The sequence below is a fragment of the Mycteria americana genome, chromosome 9 (genome assembly GCF_035582795.1).
Source record: "Mycteria americana isolate JAX WOST 10 ecotype Jacksonville Zoo and Gardens chromosome 9, USCA_MyAme_1.0, whole genome shotgun sequence".
NCBI lineage: Eukaryota > Metazoa > Chordata > Aves > Ciconiiformes > Ciconiidae > Mycteria > Mycteria americana.
Genome location: NC_134373.1, coordinates 22,686,945 through 22,706,468, shown reverse-complemented (window position 1 = coordinate 22,706,468; position 19,524 = coordinate 22,686,945). Strand labels below are relative to the sequence as shown.

The following is a 19,524-nucleotide window of genomic DNA, read 5'->3' as shown; positions in this document are numbered from 1 at the left end:
ATCTGATGTTTAGGTATACTAAGTACTCCCTCACTTCATCTTGGGAAAATCAGTTACACACTGTTATGGAATCTGTAGTCTAGGTCTAATGTCTTCTTTTTTTTTTTTAATTTCACAGAATTTTGCTTGCATTTGTCATGTTAAAACGTTTTACTTTATAAATATTTAAAGGATCATTTGGAGGTGACACAACTAAGGTAGATAATAACTGTTGAGATTAGACTTTGACTAAATTGTTAGATACATGCTAAGAGAAACACCAGGAAGCCTCTTATTTCAGGTGAACTGGTGGCAACCTCAGGCAGATACAGAATCATGGACATCTATTTTAGGCATACCCCAATGCAGCTCTTCATGCAAGGCAAGTCTGATCCTCATGAAAGAAATCCTTTTGTTATTGTTTCACCTGAATGCTGTCATCATAATTAAAAAAGCTTTTCACAAGAATTTCTTAATTCCCCACTATTAATTCCCCACTATTCAACACTAAACAGTAGATCCTTCCTCTTGTCAGGAGGGGTGTTAGATGGCAACAGAAAATACTGCCATACAGAAGAGATATGAGCTAACTCAAGCTGATGAAATCTCAGTTATTAAGAAATGAAAATTTCAAAACTATTGAGGAAGTATGTGTCATCATATAAAATATTAAGATCAACTTACCGTTTTTAAAGTTTAACAGATAATTTTGACTGGTTTTTTTGTCCTCTAAACATTCCATGTTTCAGTAGAATTCATTTCACATCATGGAAAACCAATTATGCCTTTGCAATTAATGGCTTGAAACATTTTAATTTCATGGAGGCTTAGGTGGCATGAAAAAGTGCACAGGGGAGAAATAGTTTGGGGAAAACAGTTGGAACTGACAAAGGCAGCAACAGATAGAGAGTTGGAATTGAGAATCTGAGACCTGATGATTAGTATTTTTTTAAAGATGTCTTCTACTTGGGCTTTGTAGCTAAAGATAGGGGCCTGGCCTTCTTCCCTGCCAACCCCTTACAATGATGTGTATAGTTCTTGTGCAGTTTACACATGACTTTTGTCATCATCCACCTTGCTGCTCCTGCAGGGCTGAAAGGATTTTGCTGCTAGTTTACAATTTGCTGAAGTCTCCATATAAACCTAAGCATTATCATTAAACATCCTAGACAGTTATGAAGTGCACACATTAAATGAGTCACAGAGATAGAAATATTCAGAGTCTGTTTATGAAAGATTCTTGCAGAATTTTAAAACTAGAATTTGGACAGATTTTTTTCAGTACAGATTTTTTTCAGTACAGGTTTGGAACACAGTCACAAAGTTTGGGCTCTTCTAGCTTCCCAGACAACAAAGTTATCATAGCAACTTCAAGGTTGTGGAAATGTTGGTTCACAACAAAACCTATTAATATTTTACTCCAAATTAGATCACATGTTGGAAAGTGGAAACCACCTTTATTGCATCATATGACAATATTTAAAAAAGACCTACACACCCTCTGCCAACAAATAAGAAACAGCCTTACTTCTGAACAGGAACATCATTAAAACTAGGAAAGCAACCCAATTTCTGCTTTACTGTCCAAAATCCCACTTGGTTTCCTCTAGCAGCAACATATCATGCGCTACTACCCAAGTGATGCCTCTCCAGATTAATACAGGGAGCTATTCACAGTGTTAAAGGAAGAATGCTTTAGGCCACAGAAGAAACACAAATCATTTAAAGCTCTCTCTGCACAGGTAAAGGGAAAGAAACTGGAGAAGGGCTAGGAGAATTGTAAGTTGGTGCTGCATTTCTGTTTCTCAGTAGGCACTGTTATATCTTCCAGTTGCAAGGGAAGTCTAAACAGCAAAACATGTTGGAAAAGAGTTTGCTAGAACCTAGAACCTAGAATCAAAACATTGGATTTGCTGCACTGGGGAAGGAAGCTGCAGCCTTTTTTGTTGTAATTGCAGTCACAGAACTGTTCTGGTTTCCCTTTCTACTGATACTTGTTTTGGTCATTCCACAGCACTCTATCATAAAACCTCTGGTTGTTTGGCCGTGCACCAGTGCCAAGATTTGATAACTTATTCTAAAACTCTGGCTTATTTGGCTGTGTACTAGCAGCAGGATTTGATAACTCATTTCAAAGTAGCATAAAATAGTACCATCTGGCCATTAGCATTTCCAAGGCAAGTATTGTGCATTAAGCCCGGGAAAGGCTGCAGGTCACCAGTGTGTTCTACTTTTGACAAATCTTCACGGGCTGTTTTTCTGAGATTGAGTTTGTACTTTTATTTCCTCCTGTGGAAGCCTACTTATTTTTCATTGATTTCCATTAAAATAAGAAGAGCACTGATCCAGAAACAGTTCATAAATTGCATTATCCAGTTTAATTAGAGTGAGCAGAAAGTTTCTCCACAGACAGAAGAGTCAGCATTCAGCCTAAAATGCAACTTCAGACAGTAATGGCTGAGGCTAACAATGAACTGAAGTCACAGCCAGTGCCAATTACTCCTTCCACTCATTATGCAGTACATTAAGAATGATGCTACAGCATGTTCTCTGTTCTAATATTTAGTAATATACAGTAAATAGGTCTGTTTACATTTCTTTCTCAATTCTAAACCATGTCAGAATCAGTCCAATAATGGTTTGGTTTTGTTTGAATTGTTTTATGTTTTAAGTCAAATTCTTGTTCTGCTTTTTCTATTTGTCTTAAAAATGTTTTGATATCAAGCCAATTAAGCATTTGTAGTAACAAAGAGCTGATAAGCTGTATACACTGTTGTTACCTTGCTGCTGCAATAATTTTATGGACAGGATGTGAAATCTTAAAGTTCACTGATAAACCTGCACTTGGGAGGACAAAAAGATATGCACCAGCTGAGAACTGTGCCACAGAAGTTAAGGGAAAAAGAGCATGCAGAAGCTTTCCCAGACCATGTAAGCTTAAATTCCATGATTGCAGCATGATGGTACCCAAATACTTGCAAGAGATGAAATGGTATCAGGTGGAGGCAGGTGCCATACAAGCAGTTCTCAGATTCTGGCAATAAATACCTTGTGTCTCATTCTCAGTATGGACACATGTTCAGGGAGGACAAGGTTTGATAGAGTCAGGCCATTTGGGGACATGTCATAGTTCAGTTTCACCATGTTGATATTATATTGTCATAAAATTCAAAAGAAAAATGTTAAGAGATTGAAAATACCCTACAGAACTCATCTTTCAGCTTGAAATGGTGGGAAATCTACTGTATGATTAGAGAGTATGAAGGTGTGGACAAGCCAACAGTTAGGTCTCCAGAGCTATCCCAAATGTGATACTAACTTTTTTTTTTACTTCTTTGGCCTGAAGGACAACTTAGCCTCAACAGATCACACCTAGAGTACTGGATCACATACTATACTAACTGATGAATTACAACAAGCATTTACTAACCTTTGGCTTTTTACATGTAGTGCCTACAGAACCCATAAAGCATACTCTAGATTAACTGCTAAAGACTATATATTACCTTTGAAAATGGAACCTTTGTTTCATAGAAAGGAATGAAATATCAAAAAGTCAACATGTACTTTCCACTGGATCTGATCGATAGACGCCTGGCAGTGGGACACAGAAACTAGATGCTTCTCCACAGAAGTGAGAATTTCTGACAGTTTGTTCCTCAACAAGGAGGACTAAAACAAACATAGTTGCAACTTTGGTACACCATCTTAGCTAGCTAAAAATACCTCACTTTTGCTGACACAGATTTATACTGTAGCCACTTCCAGCTTTAGAGTATGCTTGTTTGGACTGCCTCTTCCACCTGAGAATCCAGCTGGAAATCTTTCTAGTTGTTAATCACATACGATAAACATATCAAAAGTACTGACAGAGAGCGCTACATCACACACTGTAAGTAAAGACAAAAAAATACGCAGGATTCTGTGGATTAGTACTGACCTGAAATGTAGTTTATTCCAACAGGCATTACTACAGCATTTTAGAGCTGAAAACTACTTTACTGGTGAATGTATTTTTTATCCCTATAAGATAATGTCATGGTAGCATCTGAGGCACAACATTACCATTCAGATCTTCAAATCTTGAGTTGTTTTGTTATGAAAGGTTTACTATTGAGGCCATGTCTACAAGGTGGTTAAAAGTAGGCTTGCAGCTTGCATAAACATATTCAAGCAAAGCGTCAGTACGCCAAGGCATAGGCAGTAGTTTAGGCAAAGCCACACAGAGTTCAGTGTGAGCTGACCACCTGCATTATGGGCTCCCACATAGATTGTGCATCCCACATAAAGTTATTTTCTGCAGCAGATGCATAGTCAGTGTTTGAGCTGTCAAATGTAAAGTTACTCCAGCTGCAATCACAGTACACAAGAGGACAGGAGAGATCATGGGCAGGATAAAAATGGAGCAGCTAGTAAGTAGATTGCTTTACATTATTTTCATTGTTAAATAGTAAGCATGTAATTTTAAAATAATATTGGCACAGCTTAAAAGCCTAGACTCAAATCGAGCACAGCGATGTCCTTTGTTTTGCAAATCTGACCAATGAAGTTAGTGATGGCAGGGCAATAACATCGCTCTGCGTGGAGAGAATCCAAGGCTGGAAGGGAGGTTGCACAAACAAACCTCTCCACAGCTAGCAACGTTTTTTTTCCCATTGAAACGCAATATTGCTGTTTCTGTCCTGTTCCAGGACAATATACTGCGGGCAAAACTATTTGACACATCTGCTGATCCGCTACCTCCAGCATGCCTGGTCCAGGATCAGGAGACGAGCTGCCCAGGAAATACATGACATGCTAGCACCATGGCCAAGGAGCACGAAACTGCGCGGGAGGTGGAAGAGTGAGTCTGTACTAAATGAATGAGGCCTAGCAGGCATGTAAAGTCAAATCAAAGCAAAATGAAATAGAATGGATGGATGGATGGATTAAAAAGAAAGTTGACAGTTCTTTTTAGCACATAGTCTGTGTAGATATAAAAAAATCTTAGGATCATAAGGTATTTATTATGTCACATTAGAAGACCAGTCTTGTCTCTTCAAGAATTTACAGCAACTCCTCACAGTTTCTTTGTTAAAAAACCCCACCTTTTTACCTTTCAAATGCGAGCTGCTTGCATGCATAATATACAGTATGTGCTTAGTATTCATGTAGGGGGTTTGCTGGTGAGAATTTTGTCTTTTACTTTGATAACACTTTCTTAATTTGGAAATAAATCTAGCTTTAAATCTTTTAAAACAGAAAAACATAGTTCATTTACATGATTGTTCTCCCTATGAATCATATAATATACACTGAGAATCTGCTGTGGGGAAAAACTATTCTCTTTTCCTTTGTGCACTATAATATATCTGTTTCTGCAGCAATAATTTAAAACTCCTAAATGTTGCTAATGAAATCCTCTATTATTACAGTGCTGGGAAAGACATCTTTAAACACATAGTTTCTGAAATGTATGGCCTTGAGAAATGTTAAAAAGGTGGCACTGAAATCTTTGAATTAGGAGAAGCAGTATTAAAAAAAGAATATTACGCATGATTCTGCATGTGGGAATTTTTTTTTTACTAAATGCTCCCAAGATACAATTCTTTTCTTAGATGTGGTGGGATTCTCGTAAGCAAAAAGCTCTCCAAAATTAGCCAGTCTTTGCCATCACAAATATATCCTTGTCTTAGTTATTCAGTTGACATTTCTATTTCTTCTAGCACTGGACACCTAGAGGCAGTGTAAATAAAGTAGATATTTAAGCGCAGGTAGGTCTGATAGGCCTATGTTCATGGCTAAGATCCACATGCTTCCGCTGGAGACAGGAAGCTGGGTGCAGTACAGTGATGCTTTGAGTGGTTTTGAGGCACCTTATGGTCTGCAACAAGAGCCTCACGGTTACATGCTCAAGGTTAATCAATAATTAGAGTTAGGTGAAGAAGTTGTTACCACAGAATCAGGCAGGCAGGAGCTCTTGATTTTCATTTGCCTCCTTTTATAGCATGTGGTACAGTCTCTTTCTCAGTCACTTGAGCACTTCTACCAGCTAACATTCCTTCTATTCTAGATGCAGGACATGTTGATGTCGCACAATGCCTTTTGCTCTCTTCCTGTGCCACATAACAGTTGTCAGGGATTTGTGTGTTTTCAGTAGATATTTAAGTTTGTGAGTAACTAAGTCTCTCTAGGGAGAGAGAGATATTTTTGTTTGATGGTGTACAGGAAGATGGAAAAAAAAGAGCAACTATTCCTGTGAATTACTGTTGACAATGTCAGTAGGTAATTGTCTGAAGTCCAGGGAAAATTATTTTCTTTACCCTGATACTCCCATGAATTACAAGAATTAGGTATTTTTTTAGAATTCAGCACAAAGTTGAATGGAAATCAAATCTACTGTTCGATCTCACATTGTACATGGGCCTAAACCTAATATTTTTCTCAGCTATTCCATTTTTCTGTACTCCATCATCATTGGTTCCTTAATTTGAGGCACTAAAGGCTGACTCTGCCCTGATAATGTGCATAGATAAGTACCTTCTCTCAAAGGAAATGACATGGACTCATATTGTGCTGGCATTCCTTGAGAAAAAAACTTCTTTGCAATCTTCTAGTTATATATAAACAATTTTATAAATTGCTTATATTTATTTTGCTCCAAAATGTTTTCTCAGGGATGTCTAAATGTATTTCCACTTAATAATATTTCTACTTAATAATAAGTTGACTTAGTTTTCTACCAGAAAAAACTCGGTACAGTGAGACATACTAATAAGCACAGCTGTATATTCCTTTCTTATATATAGCCTTTTTGCATAAGCATTAAAGAAGATACTTTTGAATTCTTCATTAGTTTAGCATCTTAAACAAATTAAAAAGAAAAATAGCACTTATGACATTACAGTTCGAGTATGCATAGTGTTGTAAGAATTAGCTAGTGTATTTTTCTTACAAAAATACTAGAAGTTTTATAAGAGAATCTGAGGATACAGAAAGAAAACTTTATAGTGAAACAATAAAAGTCCCTTTATCAGATTCCTCTGTGAATTGCAAATATATTGCAAGTATAGCAGAACTGGCCATTGTAAATTCCCGTGTCATTTGAAAAATCATTCCAACACCAGTTATTAAAAACATCTCTGAAATATTATCTTTAAAAGCTGAAGACCAAAGTTTATGTCCCTGAAATATATGAAAGGAAGAGTAGATAGATTAGATATCTCTAATTGTGCTGTGGCTGCAGTGTTGCAGCTGGTAGGCCTGGAAATGAACCTGAAAAACTCTTATTTTTTTCCCCCAAAATATCCACCATTAGAAAGCCAACATATAATAACTGATGATCCAATAGTTCTCCCGCCTTTAGTATAGTTGTTTTATGAGCTGAAACACACCATATAATCGTCACACATACTCAGGATTGTCTCACAGAACTACCATAATAACTGACTGTTTCATTCTGGACAGAATATTCAAGAATGTCTTCTCTTTACCAGACTTCCCAATCAGTTGTCTTAATGCTTCAGGAAAACATCAGCTAATAAAACAAATTCTGATTGGGAAAGTGCCTGTCTGAATTTTAAAGTCCGTTCATTGCCAGTGAAAAACCCCTAGTATTTCACTCAACAGTAATGGACACTGGGCCTAAAGGGAGAGTAAAGATAAGAAAGAATTAACTCATCTGAACCTAGTCAAGGATAGAGACTGAATTTTTTCTCACATTAATTCTACTATACACATTCCATATGGCAAGTATAATGGAAAATAAAGGAAAAATAAGATTAGTTTGTGTAAGGTCTTCTAAATATAGAAAAAAGATAAATGCTGTTTTACCTAATTGTTAAAGACACTGCTAAAAGATAATGATTAACCAATGCAGTGTGGTGAAAGCAATATAAAGTAGGTTAATCATCTGAAGCTCATGCAAGCCATGTTAGCCTCTAGTTAGTATTTTCCCTAAGGTATAAACATAATTTGAATTTCAAAAAAGAGCTTAACAGAACATAGTTCTTTCTTTTCTGTTAAATAAGGATTTGGACCATAAAGAAATCAACTTTAGCTTTTCTAAATTTCTGTGTAATCATCTGATCTGAGCTAGTAGCCTAAAGTTGGGTAGTGTGAATATTCCCCATTAGCTCCAGAGAAGGCAATGGTAAAGCTCCCACCAAGTTCTGAGTCCTTAGTCCAAGATACTAAGTACTTTGAAATTCTCATGCAGACAGATAATCTCTCTAAATGAGAAAGCTTTTATGCGATGCTACGTTATATGTATATGCTCTGCATTCCATGAGGATATAAATCCATACTACATCAGTGAAGTCAATGTAGCTAATTTATACCATCTGGGCATCAGACACAAAAAATAGCTACAAAATGATTTCCCAATGTAAAATTCATAGAGATGAAAAGCAAACCTAAGAGGAAAAAACCCCATAATTCAATCCATGAACATGTGTATAGAAATACAGCATTTGTTTTCATGATTTTTCTTTTTAATTCTACATTTTAAAAATTCCAAAACTCTGTTTTTCCTCTCACAATTGTTAATAAAATGTATTACTGTAGGACTGAAGAGCTGAAGTTTAGTGAGGAATAATAGACTACATTAAATATAATTGATCTTAGGCAGCCGTCAGGGATATTCATAACAATGATAAATGACCTTAAAAATACAGAACTCTTGCATTATATTTGAAGGATGGGTGAATGCTCTCTCTCAACTCCCCCTCCCCAGCATTCTTTACTTTTAAAAATCTAACTTTTGCATTGCTGAGAATATTACATCCTTCATTTGGAAATGGAAAAGAGCCTATTTATAAAAAAAAAAAAATCAATTATTTTAGTTGTTTGTAAGTCTAGCATGGCTGATTTTGCTTAATTTTCATAGCTTCAAAAATTACTAGTTTTGTAAATTTTATGGTAGTAAAGAAGGTACTGAACTCACACGAGTGACTAAGCTTCTTAAGCCAAAATATTAGTCTTGCACGTTCTGTTCCTCCAAATCAAGCTCAACAAAAATAACAAAAAATCTAATCACAATTGAACAAAAAGTCCCACTACTATGCTACTATTGAAACAAAATTGCTAAAAAAAAAAAACCCACATTTTTATGCTTGCCTATTAGACTTAAATTCCTCCATCAAAACAAGTTTGGGTAGTAATTCAGAGGGCTTTTGATCTACTAAGTACTAACTAGAGTGTCTTCCTAATGAAAGTCACACATAACGAAGTTACCTAGCTGTTGAAGCTTCTGAATATGGAGAATAAAGGACTGGGCAGCTTAACAGTATAAAAGAGATGCTAGAAAGATAATTTTATACATATTAAAGGGAGTCTTAGAGATTTTCAAGGGTTTTTTTGGGAGGGAGGGGGAAGGTAGGGTAGAAAAATTCTGATAGGAAAACACCTGAACATCACAAAGATGAGAACATCACCTATACAAAGGACTGTTACTTGCTTTAGAGGTTGGTTGTTTGGTTGGTTTTTTAGTGTTTTTACGAGACTCAGATCAGCCAGCCAGCTCCTCAGCATGTGTTTTGGATTCTGCTTTTCTGGAGAGCCTTACCATAACTTTTTCACAATAAATTATTTCATTTTTTCTTTTTTCTACTTTTTAAAGCTGAACTTCTTTAATTGTTACAGGTTACACTGTCTTAAATATGTCTTGATTTTATACTTGTGTTTTTGGGGGTGGTGGTGGGAAATACATGTGGCTAGGGAAGCTTACAAGTTTTTCTTGGAAGATTTGTGAAAATCTTTGTGTTTCATCCTAATACTATTTTTCTAAGAAATGTTCTGATTGACTAAACTGACATCTTAGCAAAAATTAACAAACCCATTTCGCCTTGAGTTTTAGTTCTAGTTTAAAAGCATATTCATCTATAACACACTCTGGACTTCAAAGCTGGTGAATCAGCCGTATATCTATGGCATACGTAACCTTGGAATTCAGAATATTCTCTACACTAGATTAATATTTGCCCTATTTTCTAGAACAATGCCAGACCCAGACTGATGATGTTACCTTGATTGACCTGCTTTTTTTGTTGTAGCTGCCCTATTCCTTACATTATCTTTAGAAATCAAAAGCAGACATATTTATAAAGCTTAAGGCATACGCCTCCATAGCTGATTCTTTTCACACCTGTAATTTAGAAAAGATTAATTCTTTTGCCTTTGTAAAAGGAAAAGTAATTGCCATATATTCTCAAGAGCCCAAATTGAGTTCTTCCATACGATTTTGTGTTTCCTTCAAATTATACTTTTTTAAAGAAGGAAAGAAAGGTGGAAAATCAAACAAGCTAGTTTGGATTTTATGAATAAACCCCCAAACCCCAGATTCTCAGCACACAGATGAAAATGAATTGTTTATACAATACTTCTAAAAGTAATACAGGAAGCTCGCATTTCTTTCTAGAAATGGAGTGATCAGGGAACTGATATAAATTTTCTAAGAATAATACGTTAAGCTAGATTAATTTATGTAATGTCATTGAAAATCTTCACATTGGAAGCCACAAATCTTTGAGTAAATCAAGGTAAAATTATGACAGTGAAAAGAGCTAAAATCCCCAAAGACAAAAAGAAATGTTGTAAATATCTTGGTTGCTCAATGTTTCCTTTTAGTTTCCCTTTCACAAATAATTTAGCCTAGCTTGCCAGTATTGTTGGCCTTAAGTAAGGAAGCTTAGATAGTAGAATTGCTAACGAGCATTCTTTATTTGACCTAATCATTAGAGTAAGAATGCTTTGCCTGTGTTAAATCCTTGGTTAGCTGAGATAGTTGCAATGTAGATAGATAAAAAGGAATTCTTCAGGCCCTGTGTCCCTGGAAAGGACTGGGGCTGATAAGGAGAAACCACACAAGAACCACCTGGTTTTGGATATGCAAGGAAGGTATGAGCAAGACAAAGATGGACTGAACATGCGTCAAGACAAAGTTCAGTCAGTGGTCAGAGTGATGAAGACTACCAACTTCCTCCAACGACCACCAGAGGATCCCTAACGACCACCTAAGGACTTAAGTACGCATGCGTCAGGGACATTTACATATATTAATGAGTTCCAAGAAATCTCATGTTTATATAAATTAATCTTATGAATATGTGTATTTTGCAACATATAACCTCTGCGATCTTGCTTGTTTGTCGGAGCACTTACGGTGGAGCGATCCCCAGTGCTGCCCAGCGCTGTAATAAAGGATGCCTGCTTAATAGTAACTCCCTTGCTATTGAGTTTTATTTCGGGAACACTCTGAAACTCCAATTCACCTGTTGGGAGATTTGGATTTTAAAGGGTAGTCTCCATGAATTTTGTTTCAACAGTTAACCAGAAAATAAGTATGATTTATTTTCTATTTCCTGTTTAGGTACTTACATACATTGCAATTCTCTCAGTCTTCTTTATAATAGTTGGGAATCACAGAGTCTGGAACATATTTCTTACCATTGCACAAATTAAGGAAATCTCATGGTCTCCCTTTTATAGAAGAGGGAAAAGCCCAGAAGCCATGCAAGGAACCTGAGTTTCCCTGAGCCCTACTCACTGGCTTAACTCTGTTATAATCCAGACCTAATGGCTAACCATGTCTTTGTCACTTTGAGACAGCAAACTCATTTTGAAAATATATGTACCTACTTTGAAACTTGGAAAATATATGTACCTATTCAGTGCTATTAGGTGACATGAAAACATTATGTTTCTGCTTATTATTTTCACTGATACCAGTTATCTTCCAAATAAGGTGGAACTTTTAAAATTAATTTTAGTGTGATCTAAATGTGCATGTTTTTAAAAACAGTTCTGCTAAAAAAAAAAATTATTGATCAGATTAGTCCCATGTGTGAATTGTGATCACAAAAGTTTCTAGAGACAAGAACCTCTTAATTAAATTGAGGAGGTATGACCTTAGTTTGAAATGAACTTCTTCACAATCTTTTGGCCTTTCAGAACAGAACAGGGTTTGGTGTTCTCTGAAGTGTGCCTGAAGGCTTGGTTTGAGCTCTTAGCTCTTTTGCCCATTGCATCTATTTGCTCTTTCCTATCCTGCATCATGATAAAAAAATTCTCATCTACTACTCACCACAATAAAGATCAGGAGCATTTAGTGCAACAAGTTTTACTTCCAGATAGGCCAGTGCCTCTGTCAGGAGGAGGGCTGGAGGCAAGAGAACAGCAGAAGTGAAAGAGTGTAAGACTATTCACATGCTGTGGTTCTGACTCAAAACAAACGACGTATGCAAAGAGAAGGTGTCTGATTCAGTTTTCTGCCTTGTTAATTTGGTCAGCAAGCAACTTAATGATCCTGATAAACTTGCTTTCAAACTCCTGTCTTGGCTGTGCTACTCACAGGAGCAGGCAGAGACAAGAAACAAAGAACTGCTCTTTCCTTCCTTCACACTCTCCAAACTCCCTCTCTTTGCATCTTCAGTTCCCCTGCTGTAACTTTCACGATGGTATTCCTCTGTTGATCTCTTTCTGTGTAGCACACTTCAAAACATGATTTCTCGCATGTAATCAGGGAGAGGGGATACTTTGCCTAAGGAGAATAAAATCAGAGAAAGAGAGATATCTTGAAAGTAAGTTTAGGACATAATGTGGACGTTTGGAGGATGTATCATGTAGGAGATACTGGGACCAGGAAAGAGGGAGGCTGAGGTTCAGATTACCATTGCAAAGTTCATCCAACTCAAAAACATATACTACGGATGGCAGCAAACTGGTAATGCAGGCACAGTTAACTTTTTACAAGCTACTGATTCTCATGTTACATACTTGTTTATACATAGCCCATTCGGCCTTCATCAGCAGAGGTGTCTGAGATTCATAATGTGAAGGTTCATGGATGCATGAATATTTGAGCTTTTTTTATTTTATCCAGACAGGTTTGTTCTACTTGAATCACAATATAACTAGCTTTCAAAATAAGATATATATCTTCAGAAAGAACAGTGAGGGATAAAATAGGTACTAAATAAAATCTTATTAATTGTATGCAAAATGAAAAAAAAAAATTGTATAGAGCAGCACATGAGTGTAGTCATAGTTATAAAGGCAAAAAAAAAAATCCCATAATTATTTAAGGCACAGAGATTAACTATTTGGAATTCCTACCAGCAAGCAACTAAATTAGTAATAGATACTGGTATTTCTCAAATACTTGGTAATAATTAATATAAGATGATAAAAGACATTTCAAAATAAAAAGGAATCAAGAAAGGACTTTTTTTAAAAGTTAAGTCAGCATAACGAGCTAAAAATTAAGAAATAAGACCCTCTTAATTTAAAAGAGGCAGAAATATCAAGTGATACACTTGAGATAGTTTTGCAGCTAACAATTGATATACTGTACATATGAACAGTATTCAGGGAAAAAGAAAATATAGCCTGTTGCACTACACAGTAATTAGCAGATTAATTAAATACAATAAGAACTGTATTAAAGACCATGCCTAACAAAAAATTTCCCATCTCAAGCAGCCAACTAGTATGATCACTTTTCACATCAAACGACAGTATTTCTGGAGCACAGATTAGCATCACGATGGAATCAATAATGCTACAATGGTGAAAAGACACACAGAATCAGTCCTCCTTTTTATACAAAGGATTATGAAAGGAATAAAAAACCATGGAAAGTGTAAGCATATTTAATTGTTCAATTGAGTTAAAGGGGTTAAAAGGATTAAAAATAACTACTTTTTTTTCAATCAACAAAGCATCAGATGTTATTTATTCTTTCATCTGGAAACTGGAGACCAGCTGGTTGGACATCAGCTATTGAAAAAATAATTGTGTGAAAGTTAAAATGCTCACTGGAAAAGCACAATTCGATTAAGCATAGTCTGCACAGATCAGTCAGAGAAGGTCATACTTTACTGACACGCAGGAGTACTGTGAAGATGTTATTGCCATGACTGATGAAAGGAATTCAGTAGATTTATGATACCCTGATTTGACAATGCCCTGCCCTCAGAAATTAATGTCTAAAGGACAGTGTTAGGACATAAGGGAGTAAATGAGACTGCTAGTTAAAAATAAGAGGTGGAAAAAATGCATTTGAAAGCTTGTTTTTTCAAGTTGTTTTGGGAGGAATTTTGTAGGTCTAAATTGAACTTCTAGTACACCCATATTATTTGGTTTGGGACAAGGATACTGATTCTTTCCTTTTAAATTGCAACTGAATTTCAAGGTAACCATATTACCTAGATGAATCAGTAGATGACAATCAAAATTTAGTCTATACATAAGTAACGCATGTGAAGGATATAGCATGTGTACACCTTGCATAGTAGTGCCATTCAGAAATGAGAAGGTGTGAAAAATCACTGAGCAGTGTGCCCGTCTGTGTATTGCTAAGGACAAGGTGGCAATATCTCGTACCATCCAAACTATGAAACACAATGCAAACATGGACTTGTTTCTGTTATTTGAGATGCTTAATAGGGACCAACTGGGCAACCACTTATCATGGGAAAATAATATTGCTTTGTCCCATGCTGAAACATGAGATCTTTAACAAGTCTTTGTTTGGACAAACTCAGTTGTAAATTAAGTAGTGTATACCTACATTCAGCAGCTTTTGGAATGCCTGCCTGGAAGATACAGCAGTGTAAAATTATTTTTCATAAATTCTATCAGTGACTCCCATGGAACAAAAAACTTCCTATACAAATATTAAGCTACCCGATACAACTTAGAAGAGCAGATCTAGTACAGAATTTTAAGAGTTTTTGATATCACAGGGAAGGTGTCATCTTCTATAAAATGCAGCAAGTTTTCAGAGTAATTGCTGAAGAGCTCTATCAGCAAGATCCACATTAGAAGTTCTTTTAAGATTTCCCTGTAACTGAAATTTGTGTTATCACTGAAGTATTTAAGTTACATAAAAAAGAATATTGATTTTTTTTTCCTAGATGAGATGTGAGACAGTATAAAGAAGTAATCAGAATTATGAAAAAGACTGTCAAAGTCAAACTGGGCCAGAGAATCAGAAGTTATGAGTGCAAGAGATGAGCTTGAAACTAGGATGAGGGATAACTAAAGGTCAGATAAAACATACATATCTACAGTGATGGGACAGTATCACAAGATTCTGAGAATCAATTAAAACTTCCATTTGTTTTTTCTGAACTTTTATTTCCCCTTGGTCTGGCCTGACGGGAAATTTTTTTCCTACCTTTGTGAAAAGTGTTTTCTAGAAGGGAGACACTCTGCCTCTTCTGGTTCATTTCTTAAAAGATGCTATGGTCCTTGGAGCTTTCAGCCCCGCTGTAGGTACTGTACACATAGAGGGATCCTTCCCCAGTGAACTCAAGACTGCAGACCCTAACATGCTTTACTCTACTTCACAGCATGTAATGTGTAAACACTAGTCAGCACCCTGACCCCTATATGTCTCTGAAAACTGAGATTTCCAGATGGCAAAGAAACTGATCCGACTTGGTTAGTGAGACAGTGTTGTAGAAGCTAAAGGAACTAGAGCAGATGGAGCGACACCCCTATCTGATTATTTTTGAGCAATGGGAAAGGTGTAGTTCAGGTATGGGCAAGCACTCCAGCTCATTATCATTTTAACCAAGCCATTTTTATGTAGAGGTTTTAAAACAGAATGAAGTTACCATGGAAACGGATTGAAGCAGAGACTTACTGTAAATTCTTTTCTAGACAAGGATAACAGGACTGACAGGTGGGCTGTAAAAGGAAAATTAGTGCAATATAGAGTTAGGCATGATGGTCTGTTTTCTCTTCCTAAAAGTGTGTCTTTTATAGCTCTGCTTTATCTCTACTATTTTCTACAGTGATATATTGAACATATTTTAAAAGAAGCTCCCACCCAAATGAACCTTTTATTTTGCCATAATCCTATTTGCAAGAGGATGTACGTGCTCTAGAGAAAAGAGCTGAAGGGCAGGCCACTCCACTTATTTTCCCAAATTATTATGTCTTGCCAGAATCATCAGGGAGGAAGAGTCATCACTCAGGAAATGCATTTGCATAAAGTGCCCTTTGCTGCCAATGTTTATATTTTGCTCCTGAAATATGCTCTAGGTATGTTCACACCATAGCACAGTGCTCTCCTTGTACAATAGGAAAGAAGGTAACAAGGCAATAAAGTGTTTTTAGTGAAGAAATACCCCTTTTCCCTTTCTCAAAAATTCTGAAAATATACCTATTTGCTGCAATCCTATTCAAAGTCAAAATGATTTGGCTCCGTAAATATCTTTCTTAGTCTGATGGATGATGGTAAGAATCACAGAGATTAGAGTACACAGCCCCCAAAATATGGTGCCAGAGTTTTATGAAGGGAAATTGGCAGAGAATGAACAACAGCAGAGCATGTACCTTTTCCACTTGGAATAGTTAGCTGTCAGCACTGGAAAACATTTCAGCATATGAATATGCAATATCTTTTTAAATCTGTGCCGGATGTTTCTACCTGCTGTGCTTAATTTCAGAATCTTGTGTTATCATTAGAGAAAAATAGTTCTCTTTTCCAATATAATTTGCTACCAAAAGGAAGGCAGGAGAAGGGGGAGATTCTTACTTGAACTCATCCTGATACTTTCCTAGCCCGAAGTTTCTGCTTCTTGGTTCCAGCTCCCAGCTGGAGCTGTGTTTGTACATGCCCTCCTGACATAAGCCATAAAGCAATTTTCCTCCAGATTTTAAGAGGTTTGCTGTCATCAGCAGTCATCATTGGTCCCAGTGCACTAGAATCACAATAGATAGTCACCTTTTCCAGCATGTTTGCCTTACAGCTAAAAGTAATGGCAACAGCTGGTTTTGTTGTCAAAAGTAAATATACTTCTCACCTTCAGTCTCTGCCTTCTTCAGCACTGTGGGGGTGGGGGCATGACAGATGGTTCCTGCTAACTAATCACAGAAAACATGGTATTTGGTGTATGGCATGAATTTCCAGGCAAATAAGAATGCTTTTCATTTCATATCCTCCCTGTGAAAAGCTGGACACCTTAATAAAATGTGGTATGCTCTAAGGAAACACATATTACGTGTTAAAGTATACGAAGATGTGACTAATCGCAGAACTCTGCGATAAACGATGCACAAGCTAACTGTGACTTGTCATAAGTGAGTTTTGATGACTGTGTTTATTATATGTAAAGCTCTTTGGCAGTGAGACAAAGGGAAACATGGAGCCAAATTCTGCTCTTGTAAGGCTAAGTTCATCTTTGATTCAGGGCTCTGTCCACTGTACTATATTTGTGTGTCTCTGAGCCACAGAAGGCTGCCAGTCCAGGCTCAGTGGCAGGCAGGCTTATGCAGAAGCTTGCACAGTCCTTGAGATGGAACACTCAAGGACTCCGTGCATTAAAGGGTAGAAATATTTTCATCATTTAAAGGAAGCCATTTTAAGGATTTCTCTGCTTTTTGTCTTCATTCGGACATAAATCCTACTGGAAAAGGGCCAACAAATACGGCTGTTGTCCTTCTCAAGAAAATAAGTTCCCCATGAATGTAGAAATTATTTTAAAGATATGCTTTTAATTTTAGAAAAGCTGTCCCAAGATGCTACAGTTTAATTCAATTAAAATTCCTTGGCACCATTATACGTTCCCAAATTTTAATTATTTTTCATACCTGCCTGTATGACAAAAATACGTGATTTCAAATAATCATTATCAAATTCCCTATACAGGTGTTTATAACTATCTTGGACTTAATTAAGGAAGTCAGAGGATTAGAAATGAGAATGTTGGGAATAGCTAAGTTCATAAAACAAGATAATACAATTTTAATTTACAAACTCTTGCCTAAAGACATGATTGTTCAAAAGCAAAGGTGGGGAACAGGGGCACAAGAGATAGCGGAGGGATTGTTAGGAATTAAGGAAAAGCCAGGAAATAAGTCCTGGCCAAAAAAACCCACCAAAGAGTGGTAAAACAGAAAAGGAAACAGACAAACCTCCTTTAAATTGCAATTTAGAAAATTGCCATTTACAATATAAGGATAATTCTTGCAAGCCTGATCGGAATTCTGTGAAAATCACTGGACCCTGCAGAGGTGTCTCGGATAGGCACCTTGTTGTAAACTTCAAGATCAGGCCTAAAAGAAAACAGATAAATGCTGCAACTAAACTAGTCTGTGGCACTTCTAAATATGACTGGTCACTCTGAAGGTGTTGCTTGGGCTTCCAAAGGACAACTTGCCAAACACTAGTAGTTTCTGTTTCTCATAAGCCCACATTTTGTGTTGTAAGACATATTATTTCTATGTGTTTGTGTTGCCACATTTTTTTCAGAAAAAAGTAATTATATAAATAGATTTTGTGCATGGATTTAAGTGGTTAGCAATATAAAAATATGGCAGTATTCACATGTGCAAACTTATTACTTCAGAACTTGACCCCAAGTCTCTTGTTGTTCTATCTCTGTTTTCATGGAAGACAGAAAGAAGAGTAATAAAAAAAAAGTCTTTCATTTACCCATATGTAACTCATGGATATTTGTCAATGCAGGTTTATCAATATACAGTCTGCACTGGTTTCATATGTGACAAGGAGGCAAGCAAACAGTCGAGAACAGCAGTAGATATGATGCAGATAAGCAACGAAGAAAAATTAAGGACAAAAAGACAGAGCAGTTTCTAAAAAATCAGGTAAGGAATTCAGGTGATTCTGTATAAAATGTAAATTGTACAAAGAATTGTATCAAATAGTTTATGCTTATCTTGCCCTTCCTAGTATTTCTGAGAATTACTGCTATATGTGTCTATGGATATATGTACACACGCACACTAACACCCTACTTAAACCCATTCACACAATGAATTTCCTTTTTGAGCAAAATGGCCATTACCCTCAGTGCAAATATTTACTATACTGGTATTTGACATTTCTTTTAATAAAATCCATTTTCAGCATTTCATTTTATTTTATTTAAATAAAACATTGTACTATTTCCGGCAGAAAATCAAACAAGTAATATTTTTACAAAGGAGTAAAAGAGAGTTGTGCTATGTGTGTTACTGTTCTTTCTCAACAAATCAGTTCGAAGTTCTCAAACCTTACATCATCCTACCTTAGTATCAATCTCTTGGGGCATTTCATGCGCACTGCAGACAAGCAACATGCGTTATGACCTACCTCTCCCTTCTTCCGCTGGTGACAGGTGGAAAGTTCATTTAGAGCTTGAGCACACTTCTATTTCCTAAGCCTGACTCGAGAGGAGTAAAAATATATTCACCAAAGAGCAAAGCTGGAGGAACAGCGAGCAACAATTCATCCTTTGCTCCTCTGCTCCCCTGCTTCAGAGAAAAGTTGCTGTACCACCTGTAGTGACACAGTGGGAGCAGTAAATGTGGTGGAGACTGTGCATGCTCTACAGCCTAGAACAAGCTGGGAAGCTAAGCTAACTGCATGTTACATGATGCAATTGTTTGTGACAGAAACATTCTCTTAACTTCTTAGATATAGTTACTTTTAGAATGGATTGAAATTATGTTTTTGCCACAAGCATAAGGTGGAAAGAAATACTCATAACTAAACATTACATATCCATCATTTGCCTATCTATCTGCTTAATCCTTACCTCTCCCTTCAACTCA

At 36.5% G+C, this 19,524-nt stretch overlaps 1 protein-coding gene across 11 annotated transcripts in view; it reads left to right on the top strand.

Moving 5' to 3' along the window:
- Positions 1-19,524, top strand: part of B3GALT1 (beta-1,3-galactosyltransferase 1) — a 225,931-nt gene that overhangs the window by 83,431 nt on the left and 122,976 nt on the right. For 9 of the 11 annotated variants that reach the window (XR_012777093.1, XR_012777092.1, XR_012777091.1 and 6 more), the window contains one exon: positions 18,437-18,576. The exons of 1 other annotated variant lie outside the window; for it this stretch is intronic. The gene's annotated coding sequence lies outside the window, so the exon portion shown is untranslated. Of the gene's footprint in view, positions 1-15,911; positions 16,009-18,436; positions 18,577-19,524 lie in introns of those variants that run through there. One more of the 11 variants, XM_075511761.1, reaches the window with a different exon arrangement.